The sequence below is a fragment of the Haliaeetus albicilla genome, chromosome 12 (assembly GCF_947461875.1).
Source record: "Haliaeetus albicilla chromosome 12, bHalAlb1.1, whole genome shotgun sequence".
NCBI classification, from domain to species: Eukaryota; Metazoa; Chordata; class Aves; order Accipitriformes; family Accipitridae; genus Haliaeetus; species Haliaeetus albicilla.
In genome coordinates, this window is record NC_091494.1 from 33,615,208 (window position 1) to 33,628,945 (window position 13,738).

Genomic DNA, 13,738 nt, shown 5'->3' on the forward strand with positions numbered 1-13,738 from the left:
CCCTCGGGGGAAGGGCTGCCACCGCCCCCCCCCCCCCCCCCCCCCACCGCCGGGGCTGCTGCCATCCCCCCCCCTCGACCTTCCCTCCGCTCCGCGCCCCGGGGAGAGGAGCGGGGGGGGGAGGCGGGGGGGGCAGCGGCGATGCCCGCCCGGTGCGGGGCCGGCAGCGCGGAGCGGAGCTGCCGGGCAGGTGCCGTCCCGGATCGGGGGTGGGGGGGTGTCTGTGCGGGGCCCCCGCCGCAGCGAGGAGGCAGCCGGAGAGAGCGGGGGGGAGGCAGCGTGTGGCCGAGCCGCGGTGAGCCCGGGGAGGGGGGGGGGGGAGCCGGTGGAGAGCTCCGTGCCACCCCCCCCCCCCTCCACCAGGCGAACAAAACCCGGCAGGGTGATGGAGGGTGTGGGAGCTTCCGAAAAAGTTTTTCTGGTCGCTCTGTTGTAATTCGGGTTTTCCCTCCCGGGCAGGCGGCGGTGGGACTCGGTGGTTTGCTGCAGGGCACGGGGCGAAGAAGTCCCTGTGGGCAATAGGGAGAGTCAGGGGGAGCCGTGTGTTTCTCGGGTGGGGAGCACGTCGTGTTTCAGAGGTATTCGGAGACAGACTGAGGTGGAGGTGGACACAGACTCGGGGCTGAAACAGCCTCTTTTTTTTTTTTTTTCGGGGAAATTGCTTGTATTTTGAGTTTTACTCTGAATAGCACGGCGACGTTACAGTAAGATTGAAATTTGAGCTTTAGTGACAGCTGATTCACCTGAAGAGGGTGAAGTTCTGAGCGTGATGAATGAGGCTTACAGAGACAACTTTTCCAGGTAGGTAGGAAATCTGGCGACAGTTGCAAAATCAATGAACGCCTTACATTTTGATCTTATGTTAGAGAAAGCAGAGATTAGGGCAATCCGTAGTCAAAGGACAGCTTTCCAAGGGTACAAGAGTGCTGTATTTCCTCAGCTCCCATTGATTTCCAATAGGAATTAACTGGCTTTTATGCCTTCGAACACTTCTGCTTAAACCAGAGTGCTAAAATGACTGCTACGTGTTTGTTTGTCTGTTTTAATCCTTCCCCAAAGTGCTTTTGTGCAAACTGTCATCTAATTCTCTGTGGCATGCTACAAAGTGGTGAAACTCTCCTTGACTTGTAGGAGCAGGATTCAGCCCTATACAAATATTGTGTTGAATACTCAGCTGTAATTTGCTGCAAATGCTTAAAGCTATATTCAACAAAGTAGCTGGTTCAAACAAGATTTGAATGCTGGTGAGGGAGAAGAATGTAAATTGAATTATTGTCAGGCAGGGATTTGCTTTATCAGATTCAGCCGCCACACTGACAAAGTTTAGATCCAGGCGCTGAGGTGGAAATTTTTTTTCACTGGGAGTTCGGACTCCATGCTGTGCCAGCACCCTCGGCAGCCCTGCATTCCTCCGTGGCAGCTGGACCCAGCAGCTGGGAATGCAGGCGGATACTTTACCGGGGCCAAATCCTGCCTGCATGGCAGTCAAGGGGATTGACTGCCACAGACTTCAAGATCCGGATTTGGCATAAATAGATCAACTCCGAGAATTAGGTTGCACGCAACTTCTGCAGTCTTGTCTCTTTTTTGTTTTGAAGCTGTTCTCTGCGCTGTTTTGTTTTCTGTCTTCATTTAATGGCCAGGACAGAGGGCCAAAAGAGAACAGAATAGATATTTTGTTGTCTGCCATGTTACCTGATTTGTTTTGGGTGATCACCCGAGATGGTAGAGATAAGCAGAGCGATACCTTCTTCTAAACAGAGAATTACTTATTCTGTTTAGTAAATACCTAATTTCAACTTCCCTTTTTTCCTTCCAGCAGAAGAATGATTGAGCAATGCTAAGCATGAGCAAGTCCACGAGACATTTGTTTTCTTAAACATGTAGGATACTCACATGGATCCATGGGAACTTACTCCCTTTAAACTCTTAAAAAGTAGAAGTCGTTCGGCAGCAGAGCAAAGCCTGTTCTCTGAGCAAGAGGCGCTTCTCCTCTCCAATGCTCTGCTCTTGCCATGCACCAAGTCTCTTCTGCACACCCACAGGAACTGACATAGCACTCGATGCCTGGTGGAATTGGGCCTGGAGCGTATGACAACCGTGATCAGTCAGATTTAGAAAGGGGGCGATGCAGGACTCCAGAATACTGATGTTTCCCATTTGTCTGTGTACACAAGATACACATTTTTCAGCAGCGTGGGTGACAAGCTACCAGAAGAAGTGGTGAATTTTCCATTTCTCCAGATGTCTAAGTAAGGACTGCAAGTGCCTTTTTCGAAGATGTATTTTAATCAAATAGAAATATGGAGCTCAGTGCAGAATTACTGTCAGAATAAGTCCTCAGGGACGTATTGCACACAAACCCAAGTCATCAAGGATCAGATTGTCTTTTATGAACCTCAAAATCTGTTAATCCCCACGTGTTTTTTTCTTGTAATTTCCTAAAAAGTATTGATATGAAAATGATTAATAATGTACTTCATGTGCAAAATTTCCCCTCTGGAGGCATTTGTGCTAAGGCACAAAACCATACCAAGCCATCTTAAAATATAGCTCCATTTTGCATTTTATTGTCTGTTTTCAATAGGAGCATTTTTTCAAGTGCTCAGTGCCTAATTTTAGAACTTCCTAACAAAATTGTCTGCTTATTAGGAAGTAGATAATAGCAGTCTGTATGATGAGGGCTGTTTGAGTAGCCATGTCTAATGTCTTTTTTTATAAACCCCTTGGTTTACTCAGTGAATAGCTGGTAGTCCTTTGTTTGGTTAGAAAGGTCAGAGTGTATATGGTGGGCAACTGAAAGCTGTTGTCCTGGCAAATTGAAAGGTGGCTCTCATTGCTCCATTCAGCCTCAAACCTAAGTGCTGGCCAGGCAAAAGGGAGGCAGTGAGTGTTTGGAAGCAGAGGCTCCTTGTTAGGGACTGTCACTGTAAGCTGTTGTCCTCCTGATGCACCTTCTGGGTGGAATTTTATTGCTGAGAGTGAATTTTGCAGTTCAGGGTAGGGAACATGCAAAACGCCGCCTTTGCGTCTTTCTCGGCATATGACAGCTGTGAGTGTACCAATGCCATGGTGCACAGATCCAGCCTTTGGATGGGATTGCTTTTAGTTGTAATAGTTCTGCCTGGCCAGGTGAGCACCGCTGTTTCTTCTGATGTTCTTGTGCCCTGTCACTACGTGGCCAATGCTCTTCCCATCAGATTCCTACTCAGCAGGAAGCGAAAAGACTTAACTGATCACTTGGCAAAGCATCAGGAAAGTATTTAGCTTTTGCCAAGTTCAGAGGCGTCTTGATACAGCATCCACGTGAGAAAGGCAGAGATTGAGACGGCTCTGGAGAAGCCCAAGGGTGAGGTTTGTTAGATCCCAAACACATGCTGTCAGATAAGATCCATACATTCATTTCTTAATCCTAAACTGAGAGGCTCAAAGTTATCATCTGTTAGTTTAGAGCCTATAAATGGAATGTAATGTTGTCGTGGAAGTGGATGACAAAGAGGTATCGAAAGCAACTGCAGCATAATATCCCACGGGATACCCAAAGACTGATTTGGCTGCGTTGCTTAACTCAATAGCGTATGACATACAAGAATCTTTTCTCAAGTTACTAACACACTAATATATAATATCTGCAGCTTGGCAATTGAATCTCATTGGAAAATGTTTGCGCTCTGCAATAATATGCATAGGTCTTCATCTCTCTTTGAAATTGTTTCTGAACCAGAATCGTCACTCAGATGCAGAGGATTATTTAAAACCATGGACCGTGCACAGCATAACACACTGATCTCAGTCAAGTCACTCCCGATCCACAAAGCTATAAACAAAAGCAAATTTGATCCACCACTTCTGAAAGCTTGTTGTTAATACTTATGTTTATTTCTGTCTTATACAGTTGAATATGTCCTTAAATTTAAATTTACAGGTACTCTTTAAAGTTAGAGCTTGCTGTCTCCACTCAGATGTTTAAGAGGCAAGCGTCCTGGTGCTGGAGGAGTCACTGGAAAGAATCTGAACCCTCTCCAAGATCTCTAAAGAAGTCTTCGTAACAGGTTTCAGGCAGTATTATTTCAGGAATGTAACTGAGTGGGGTTTTTAAAGCCCTCCCAGATATAAAGAACATAGGAAGGACTTGCTTTTGTACCTCTTAATCACAGCACTCATGAGCAAGTCCATTGCTCTCTCACTCCTGCTGCCACCTGTGAAGAGTAGAGTCGCTGGCAGCATACGGTCTGAGGCGGCGCCTGGATTTGCACCCGCGGAGAATCTGGCCGGTGGTCCTTGCTAACCTTTGGAGGCACGCTGCGGGCTTTCTATAGGAAGGCACCATCAGGGTTGCCAAGTCCAATTCCATATAATTGCAAGCAACTGCATAATAGATACGAGTCTAGACAATCTGGTCCTCACCTCTTGTACATCCAAAGCCATCAAAGCTTCTTCAGAGTGCTGCAATAAGCCTGAGATCTTTAGTACTGAAGATTATACCTGGCAGAGACTACAGTGGGCCCTGAGAAAAGACGGGGCGATCAGAGGCTTTGTCCTTGGTTTTTGCAGTAGAGGAAGAGTGTAAATTGTGTGCTGTTTTTGCAGTAGAGGAAGAGTGTAAATTGTGTGCTACTATAGGGACTTTCAGCAGTAAGGGCTCTGGCAGGATTTTTAGGATCTTCTCCTTCTGTTAGAACATCTGAGATCGTTTTACAATGGAAAAAATACATGTTAATAACCTCAAGTCATTTCCTGTGGAAACTCAAACCGATGTTACGCTTAGATTTGAACTCTTTCTCCCCCATCTAAAAGGCAGAATTGTACACTTACAAAATAAAAAATAAAATCATCACCATGCATGTGGGTACAAAGGAGACGGTACTGGTTCCTGGAGAGGTTTTATGTTATTATACAACACAGCATCTGCACAGTAGTGATGGTGCCAAACAGCTGGCAGAGATCTGCCCTGAAGAGTGGGGGGGTATTGCCAGGGACAGCAGCAGGTTTGATTTGGCAACTGAGTTACCTTTCACGTAGCTGAAGAAGCTCTGAAAGTCGCATGCTCAATGCAGTGTTGCTGTTGGTACTTGATTTGTTTTTGTTCAAGGTAGGAAGGCTTTTAGGCACATTAAATACCCCATTCTACTGATGGAAAAATTATAGCGTTGGTATCTGCGAATTTCTCCCCCAAAGAAGGGATCAGCTTTTTCTACAGGCTAACCTCCACTCAGAGGTGTATCCAAAACCTACGGCATGCTTTCATCACCGCAACTCAACCTTTTGTTACTAAAGGGCTTCAGACACTGTAAACTCTCTTCTGTTTCCTGACTTCCGTAATATTTCTTTGTCCACACAGAGAAATTCCCTTCAGGTGAATAGTCTGCATTTCATAAGAGCAACGGCGAGAGGAGCTGATGGGGAGCAGCTGGCTGCTGCCAGGTGAAGACACCCTGCGTGGTGGCGGGGGAAACTCCCACTCTGTTTTGGAGGAATGGTTAATAGGAAAGCAGATATTGTTTCATCTTGGCTTTATAAGAATTATATAAAAACTCTTGACAGATGTGAGAAAAGGGTGGAAGCCCAAGGAATCTCCTTTTGCCAAAGAAACAATTCCCAGTCAAGCCTTGTGCTTGGTGTCTTGGTCGGAGCTCACTTGAGACAGCGGGAGCTTTTCCCTGGATTTCAGTGGGCTTTGGAGGAAGCTGGTGATTAAAAAACCAAATGAGAACTCATATCCCCTCCTCTGAACAGAGGTTCAGATCAGAGCTGGGTCCAGCTTTGGGGATATGTGAACTGAGCTGTGATTCTGCCTTGGAGGTTGGCAGCACAGCATCCTTTTTAGGATGGATTATTTAAACCTCTTCCAGCAGCAACCACACTCGGAGCATCACAAAGCAGCGCCGAGAGCTCTCGGGTAGTGCTTTGACTCCTGGCACAGCTCTCAGGGTGAGGGTGATAGCTGTGTTTGTGACTCAAACCCGCTCGCCTCCGCTTAGTCATTTCTCTCCTCATTATCTACCTCCTCCTATAGGTTTCTTCCTCCAAAACTCCTCGGAGAGGCACTCAGTGCAGGTGTGCATGTTACACAGAAAAGGAGACTGTGCAGCAGCCTGGCAGCACCAGGCAGGGACTCTTACGGCTGCCAGTTTTATCCATAAGCTGACTTTTGCCTCCAGATTTTAGTGCCTCTGGGGAAGCTGAGAACCATTTGTTATATTTTTTATTTTATATATTTTATATTCTAATGTTTCCCTGGCTTAATTATTTGAGGGTATGTGTCAGAGTCTATCACTGTCAGATGTTGCTGCTGAAAGGGTATTTCAGCCAGTGAAAACTCCAGCTGGGTGGGTACTTACATAGGCTTTAGTACAGAGCAATGAAGCCCTCTTTGTTCCAGTTTTTCCATTGCCTTTGGATCAGATTTAGTCTCTCTTTAGATCTGCGTTAAACTGGATTTTAAAAGCCTTGACCAAATGGAGCAGAGGATTTAATCCATGTGCTCTACTTCCAGTCCTGAAATTATCTTCAAAACAGCATTGCCCCAGTCGTTTTTCCACCCAGGGCTTCTGCAGCGATGTGCTGTCTGAGCCCCCGTGGGCTGCTAGCCAGGTTCTCTGGGCAGAGGGGTTTGTTCAGACCATGCCTGGAGAAGCTGGGCGATGCCATGGCTGTGTGCCACCACCTGCTGCCGGCTCCTCAGTCACGCTGACCTGGAGAGGTTTGTTCCCCAGGGCTTCTCTCCTGTGTGTCACCTTGTCAGCTGGTGGATGATGAGGATAAACAGAAGCACCGGAGAGGAACAGTGATAAAAGGACCATAGGGATCTGTTTGTTTGTTTAGTGGACGAGGGTTTGGACCCATTTTTTAATTTCATAGCAACTTGTAGACAATCATAAAATCAGTGTTCGGAAACTCAAAGACTTAAGAACTAACCACTAGGAGCACAGCGTTTTCCCTGCAGGCTGCAGATAGCCAGGTACATTTACAATTCTTTACTAATAAACCTGGGACTAGGCCAGCATATTTATGTAAAAACACTAATACTTTTATTACTGAAGACAGCCCAGAGCTCAGGCCCCTACAATTTGTCTAGAAAATAGAATATTTGATTTTCCCCCACTAATAGTATGTTTTTCTCGTCTCTTGGCAGTTTGCACAAAAGCTCTGAAGTACGTGACATACGGCAAAGAGAACATCAAAATCTGCTGTGCCATATGATCAGCTCACATTGCAGTGGGCATGTTCCTGGCTCCACAAAGCTTCACAGCCATAAAACTATTCCGTGCTTCCTGACGGGAATTCATGCCTTCACTTTAACTGTCTGCAATAATTCGTATGTATTTGCTCTCAAAACGTGCAATGTTAAAGCTTCCTTTAAATATAAAATGGATAAAGGGGGGGTTTGGTAGTCCTGGGCATGGCTATTGTCTAGGCATCTCCAGAACAGACGCCTTGTTGATGCGCGCATCCCCAGGCGGTGGGTTTGGTGTGAAGAACGTATCTCTAAGGGTAAGTTGGTATTTGCAGAGCCAGTTGCATTCATGCAGCCATGCTAAAATAGGGTGAAACCTCTTTTTTTTTCCCATTTGGGTGACTGGTACGGTACTAGCGTGGGACCCATAAAGAGCTCTCCTACTTTCTGTCATCCCTTGGTAAATTTGCTACTGCTTATGATGACCAGGCATTTATTTGGTAATGACTGTCAGGACAACTCTGGCAGTGATGATACAGAGATGTGTGGCTGCATTGAGCAAGCACAATCAAATGGTTCTTTGGAGCAATAACTGACAGAAGCCACTTCAGTAACTTCTACACGATAAAGAGCAAGGCATGACAAAAAGAGAGACCAGATGATACAAGAGCAATTGTTTATAAACCAAAGGCTTTATTATTTGCCAGGAGTGATCAGCAAATCTTCGACTAAAAACTACTTCCATTAAAATTTAAGGTTTGAAAAAAGAGAGGATTTATCTTCGGTAGGATTTTCCTGCACTGGGCTCAACAGGAGAAATGAAAGATAAACATCACTCTCACAGGCAGAGTCTGGGGAGGGAGAGCCTGGTCAGTGCAGCTGAATAGCTTCAAGCTTTTTGTTCCTGTTGGTGGGAAGCAGAGAGATCCGGATAAAGGGCTGCAGGAGCATTGCTCAGGGGAAAGGAAGCTCTGCGTGGGGAGTCATTGAACTCGGAGAAAATGCCACATCTCAGGGATGTTTTTATCAGACTGACAAATGCAGCCTTTTTGCCCCCATTAACCGCAGCTGTAGGATGCTCTGGGGTGCACTGAGGGCAAAGGCTCTGATACCCTCTTCCTCTCACCGAGCTGCAAGCTCACACCTAACAGCAGGGAGGTTGAAAGGAGGCTGTATGTCTTTGACCTAAGGTACAGAAATTTGTTTTTGTAGGCTTCTGATTAGAGATACAGAGAGCGTATTCATCTTCTCAAGAGACATACCTGGACTTGGAAGTGGGATTGTTGCTTAGTGCTATAAAGTGTTGTAGGAGAGTTCCTGTACCCTGAGCTACAGGTAGAAATAGAAATATCTCTAAGTTGGCAAAACCGGGGCCAGAATCATGTGTATGTGAGGTGTGGGACTTTGAAAAGAAAGGATGGGAGATGGTGTTGGAGTAAAGAATTGGACCTGACAGTTTTTCTTCACAGGCACCAATTAGGGGGTGGATTTTATTGCTAAAGTGCAGAAAAGGGGCTGGGATTTCTCTGCCTTCCTCAGTGCTCAGAGGGAGGATGTGCAGGGACACTAGCAGTTTTACCTGTCAGCATCAGGGGTGATTTGACTGCTGAAAAAGAGCCTTACATTGTACCCTAAATAGCTTGGATGAGAGATAGGTAAAAGATAGGTATTCTCTGCTAGGGGGGATAATCACCTCTTCTCTTTCAGGGTCCAGGCTGGTGAGCTGTGGGCTGGAGCATCTTCTCTAAGTGGGAGAAATAGGAGAAGACATGTTGTTCTTCACCTCCCAAAGAGCTCGCTGTACTCCCCTACGCCTTCCTAACCTGTTCAGAAACATCTCCCTGTTGGTAGCGTGGAGTGGAAAGAAGGTAGGAAAGTTTCTAACAGAACCACTGGGATTCGGGGTGGGTTTTAGAGACTTTTCTTACATATTGGTAAAATGATGAATACAAGCCCTGAGTGTTATTACTTGATTCGCGTAGTCTTTATACTGCCAGTGGCCCCAGGATTGTTCTCAGCACTGCTACTTTGAATAAGCACACCACCAAAAGCAGGGAGACTGTATGAATATTTGTCTCCCAGAGAAGTGCTGAGGTGTTGGCTCATTTTCAGCAGTTGTCCTAACACATCATTTGAAGGTGCCATCTCTGCTCAGTCCTTGAGGTGTCACAGCACTGCTACTCGGCTGAGATTGAAACATGCATCTCCAGAACCTCACATATCAATTGAGCATTTGAAAGAAGTAGCTGTTTTACAATTAGTGTTACAAAGGCATACCTTGGTGCAGTGAGGAGCCTCTTCCATCCCCTGTGGTGGTCCTCAGATAGGGAATTTCATTACGCCTAGAAAGGGTGCCAATATAAAGGTCTTTCCAAGCTGCCTAATGTGCTTTTTAAAGAGTATATCTTATTTTTTTTAAAGGACTTAGAGATCTAGGATCATACATTTGATTGAAAATCACTGGGATTTAGGATTGAAACAGTTTTGAGGGTCCAAGCTGTAAAACAAATGTAGAGCACAACCTTCCAGTGTCCCTGTGAAGCTCCCAGCTCCTTGTTCAGTGCTCAGGCTCATTAGTGGATGGAGGGTGGAGGTTTATGTATGTATTGCAGAAAGTGGCTGAAAAAGGAGCTGCCAATGACAGGGAAGGAAAGGGGTTGAACATTATCATAGCGATCTTGTCGGCAAAAAGTCCTGATGGGTGGTAGTTCCCTGTGCTCAGGCTAGTCAGCTGTGAAACCCCTTGTTTCTTGCTGTCAAAGCTAGATCTGCTGCGGGGATCCCACGCCTTAGTTTCCCGTTGCCGTCATGAGGACCCGGAGGGCAGCGGGCAGAATGGCAAACCGCCTAAGGAAGCATCTGAGCGAGGTGGGCTGGATGGTCCGACCTGCCCCAGGCTGCAGGCGCTCACCTGGAAACTGCCGACAGGAGTGCTTGGATGAGGAATCTCACCTTGGATCCTCATGGGATCAGTCTGAGGTACTGCAACGACCAACTCGTTAGCTGTCTGGTGGTCTTATGGGGCCTTGCATGTGCCAACCAGCAGGAACAAAAATGCTTGAGGGGTTGTGTAGCAGGGTTTGAGAACAGCAGCGGCACATAAATTTTTTACTCGAGCACTAGAAAACCTAAAAATTCTTGATTTAGACCCAATTCTGAAAAGAGGATTTAAGCATTTTTTAAATGTTCCTCTGTATGTGTTACGTGCTATTTTTCTCTGGCAAGGGAAGCTGTCTGCACTGCATTATGTATTAGGCTCTTGAAAGCAAAACTAGTTATGTAATTATTAGAATTATATTTGCATTCACAACTAGGATGTATATAACTAGCATGGTAATGCATGCTAATTAAATACCAATTAATCATTTTAAAAGATGAGGTTTGAATCTATACAGCTATCACAGATGTAGTAAATACTCATTGCTTATGAAGACTAAATCAGGTGTGTTTTAATATGCAACCCTAGTGCTATATAAACACATAGTGCCAATTATTTAGAACAGATTTAGTGTGCTCCTTATTCATATTACACAGCTACTGCTGACTGAGTGACAGTCATTATAATGTATTTGACTACTTTTACATTATTGCACATTAATGCTTCCAGCTGTTCACACCGGGCTGGCTTGTGTTTCAACCATCAGAAAATGTGCAAATTCATTAAGTTTCACTCTGCAAGGTAGAGAGGTTTACTCATGCTTAATCCATCCAGGCAATCCAGATAGGCTGCTGAAAACCAGTCGTCTTTCTTTGTATAGTTTGAAGCTTTATGGCTCTGGCAGGATATCTTACATTGCTTTATCTGCAGGCTTCAGAAACTCTGTGGAAGAGAATCAAAGTCCACATACAGCTGAGAGCATTTGCTGCTTCTGATTTAAGAAACATTCAAAGTTGCTGCTGCCAGAGAGGGAAAGAGGCTTTTGTGCACTCTGTCTCTGGTATAAGTTTCTGCTGCAAGTTTACAGTTGTGTTATAGGCCTGGGGGGACAAGTCTAAGCTAAATTAGCTGAACACGCTGGGTGCTGCCTACTGTAAACTGATAATTAGCACACTGAAAGGCTTGTAGCGTGCAGCCAAGCAGGGCACTGAAGTGAAGGTGGCACTGGTCACCCTCACAGCAGGCAGGCTTGCACAGCAGAGGCTGTGCTCACTGGGGACAGAGGACAGCACGCGTGTCCTCCCATGCCTAAGGACGCCTGGGGTAGCAGAGGGCAGCAGCACAGCGAAGCTGTGGAAGTGGAGAAGCAGAGAGGAGTGTAGCTACAGGTGGAGGTGAGGTGGCTGAGACGGCTCTGCACTTCCCATGAGATCTGGGTTTTGGCTTGTGGGCTTTTTTTTCCAGACTTATGCTACACTGGGTGTTTGCTTTTGGTTGTGTTTTGCCTTAGAAGCTATTTCCTCCGTGAAGAAACAGGCTAATTAAAGAATTGCTTTGGCTGGGCAGGATTCGGCCAGGATACCCTGCGGTGCGGCAGCTGCATCACTGTTCCTGCGCCCGCTCGCTTGCTCTGGGCTCCACCACACCAGACACCTGCGTCAGACACACCAGGAAGGTTTTGCCTGCATCGAGGCTAGGACAGGACTACGGCTGAGACTCCCACCCAGGATGACCCCATCTCGCTCCCTGGGAGCATCTGCGGTGTTGGGCTCTTGGTGCTCCTCTGCCATCCCCAACAGAAAGGAGGGCGAAGCCAGCTGAGGTGCTGGTGACCAGGGCACACGGAGGAAGAGCAGGAGGAACGAGGGAGGTAATTAAGAACTGGCATACTGCGCAGTTAGGAATAGGGTAACAAGGTCTGGGGTAGCATTAGTGCCTACCCCAACAGCTCCCCAAAAGGGTCTGTGACTCCTGAGGCACGTTCACCCCCAGCGTCTGGCTCCTGCCCGGCCAAAGGACTCCAGAGTCCCTGCCTTCGGCACTTGTCCATAAGCAGCTGCAAAACCCTCTGGAGAGGAGCGTCCCTGTTCCCCTTGGCTGGCTGTGAGGATGACAGCTGATGGCTGCCTTCGGAGATGTGGTTAGCCCTGGGCTCCCTGGGCTTCAACCAGAGCTTCCCTGGCTTGGGATAGGAGGGGCTGGGTCCTGCAGACAGCTGGTATCGGGGTCCCTGTGGTGGATTGCCTAATTGTTTCCCTCTCCTTTTTTTTTTTTAAAGTTATGAAATAACATAGCAAAAATCTGTTTTACATGAATTCTGTGAGTTCCCAAGTCAAAAGTGAGGTGGTGACAGAATTAAGGGTTTTCCTGCAGCCTTTGTTGTGTATATGGACTTTTCTTTAATACTTCTTTTATGTAGTTTCAGTTGCATTTGCTGCATTCAGATGCATTTGCTCTCACTAGAAATGTCCCCAAACTCCACACAACACAGGATTGGGCTGAAACTTAGTAGGAATATGTACATTCATGCTTTGCTAAACTATCACCTTTTTAAAGCGCCTGTAACTTCTCTAGGTACTTGTTGCACTATCTAAGGGTTCCAGCATCAGGATAGTTAAGAGTTTTACTTCCCACTCTTGTGCTTACTTTGTTCATCCTCACTTTTAGGTATCAGGCTCACCACTTTTCAGGGTCTTTACCTTTAAGTTCTGGAGCTGGTGATACCTTAAATAGATTATTTCAGCTCATTTGGTTTCATTCAGAAACCAATCAACCCAAATCATCTTCAGTGATAAGTAATGAAACTAAGTTCAAGCACTTCTCAAAGTGTTTTCCTAAGGTGCTTGTCTGAGCTCAAGCCGTGCTGCATTTATAGGACAATTAAGGTCTGAAGCTCACTTGAGACTTCATCAACAAGGTAAGAGAGTGCTAGTAATTATTCTAATTTTTCAAGTCAAGACATTTGTTTAGCAGAATGGCTCTGTGCTTCCTTTAAAGTTACTGCATCTCTCTTTTTTCCTAATAACTAGGAATATGAAGGCTAGATGCTCAGTTTGGTGTTATTTGCTCTCCTGATCATGTTATTTCTCAACACAGAAATACAAATTTGCTCTTCCTAACAGTAAGATTTGTTGCTGTATGTTAACAAGAAAAAAATGCCATTTTACTAAAAGTTCAATTTAGGTCATCCTGAACAAAGCCCAGTCTGGATGGTAGATTCAGGAGCGGCAACAAGTGTAATGGTCACCTAAGTAATACAAATGTAAAAATGATGGGACTGTTAAAATAGTTGGCCGCTGTAGAAGCCAAACATAATTCTGCATCCTCAGTAGGTTTTTGGCCTAGAGACGTTAGGCTGGCTGTTTGCATTCTGCCAGGCTCAGAAAACGTATTGCTGATATAGTAAAAGAGTTATATTTTTACATGCATCAAGCAGGCAGGTCTCTCCCTGACAGCAGTGTCCTTCTCTCTCCCATTGAAGCATAACTCTGGCGTGTGCCTGTATCGGGTTCTGCCAGCTCATAACACATATTAATCACTGGAAATTACTTTAAGGCAGCCTCTGCATGGATATATCAGGAGAATTGATGTGGAGCCTTTAATCTTTGAATCACTTGTTCATTTGTGAACCCAGCTGATGTTAACTCTGAGTTAATTATTGTCCCAGGGCTCTTGGGTGCAAG

At 45.9% G+C, this 13,738-nt stretch overlaps 1 long non-coding RNA gene across 1 annotated transcript; it reads left to right on the forward strand.

Moving 5' to 3' along the window:
* Positions 1-4,586: 4,586 nt before the first annotated feature.
* LOC138688142 (uncharacterized) lies at positions 4,587-9,230 on the forward strand. The gene is made up of 3 exons (XR_011327195.1): positions 4,587-5,424; positions 7,136-7,318; positions 8,885-9,230. It is a non-coding gene; the product is annotated as an uncharacterized lncRNA (long non-coding RNA).
* Positions 9,231-13,738: the final 4,508 nt, after the last annotated feature.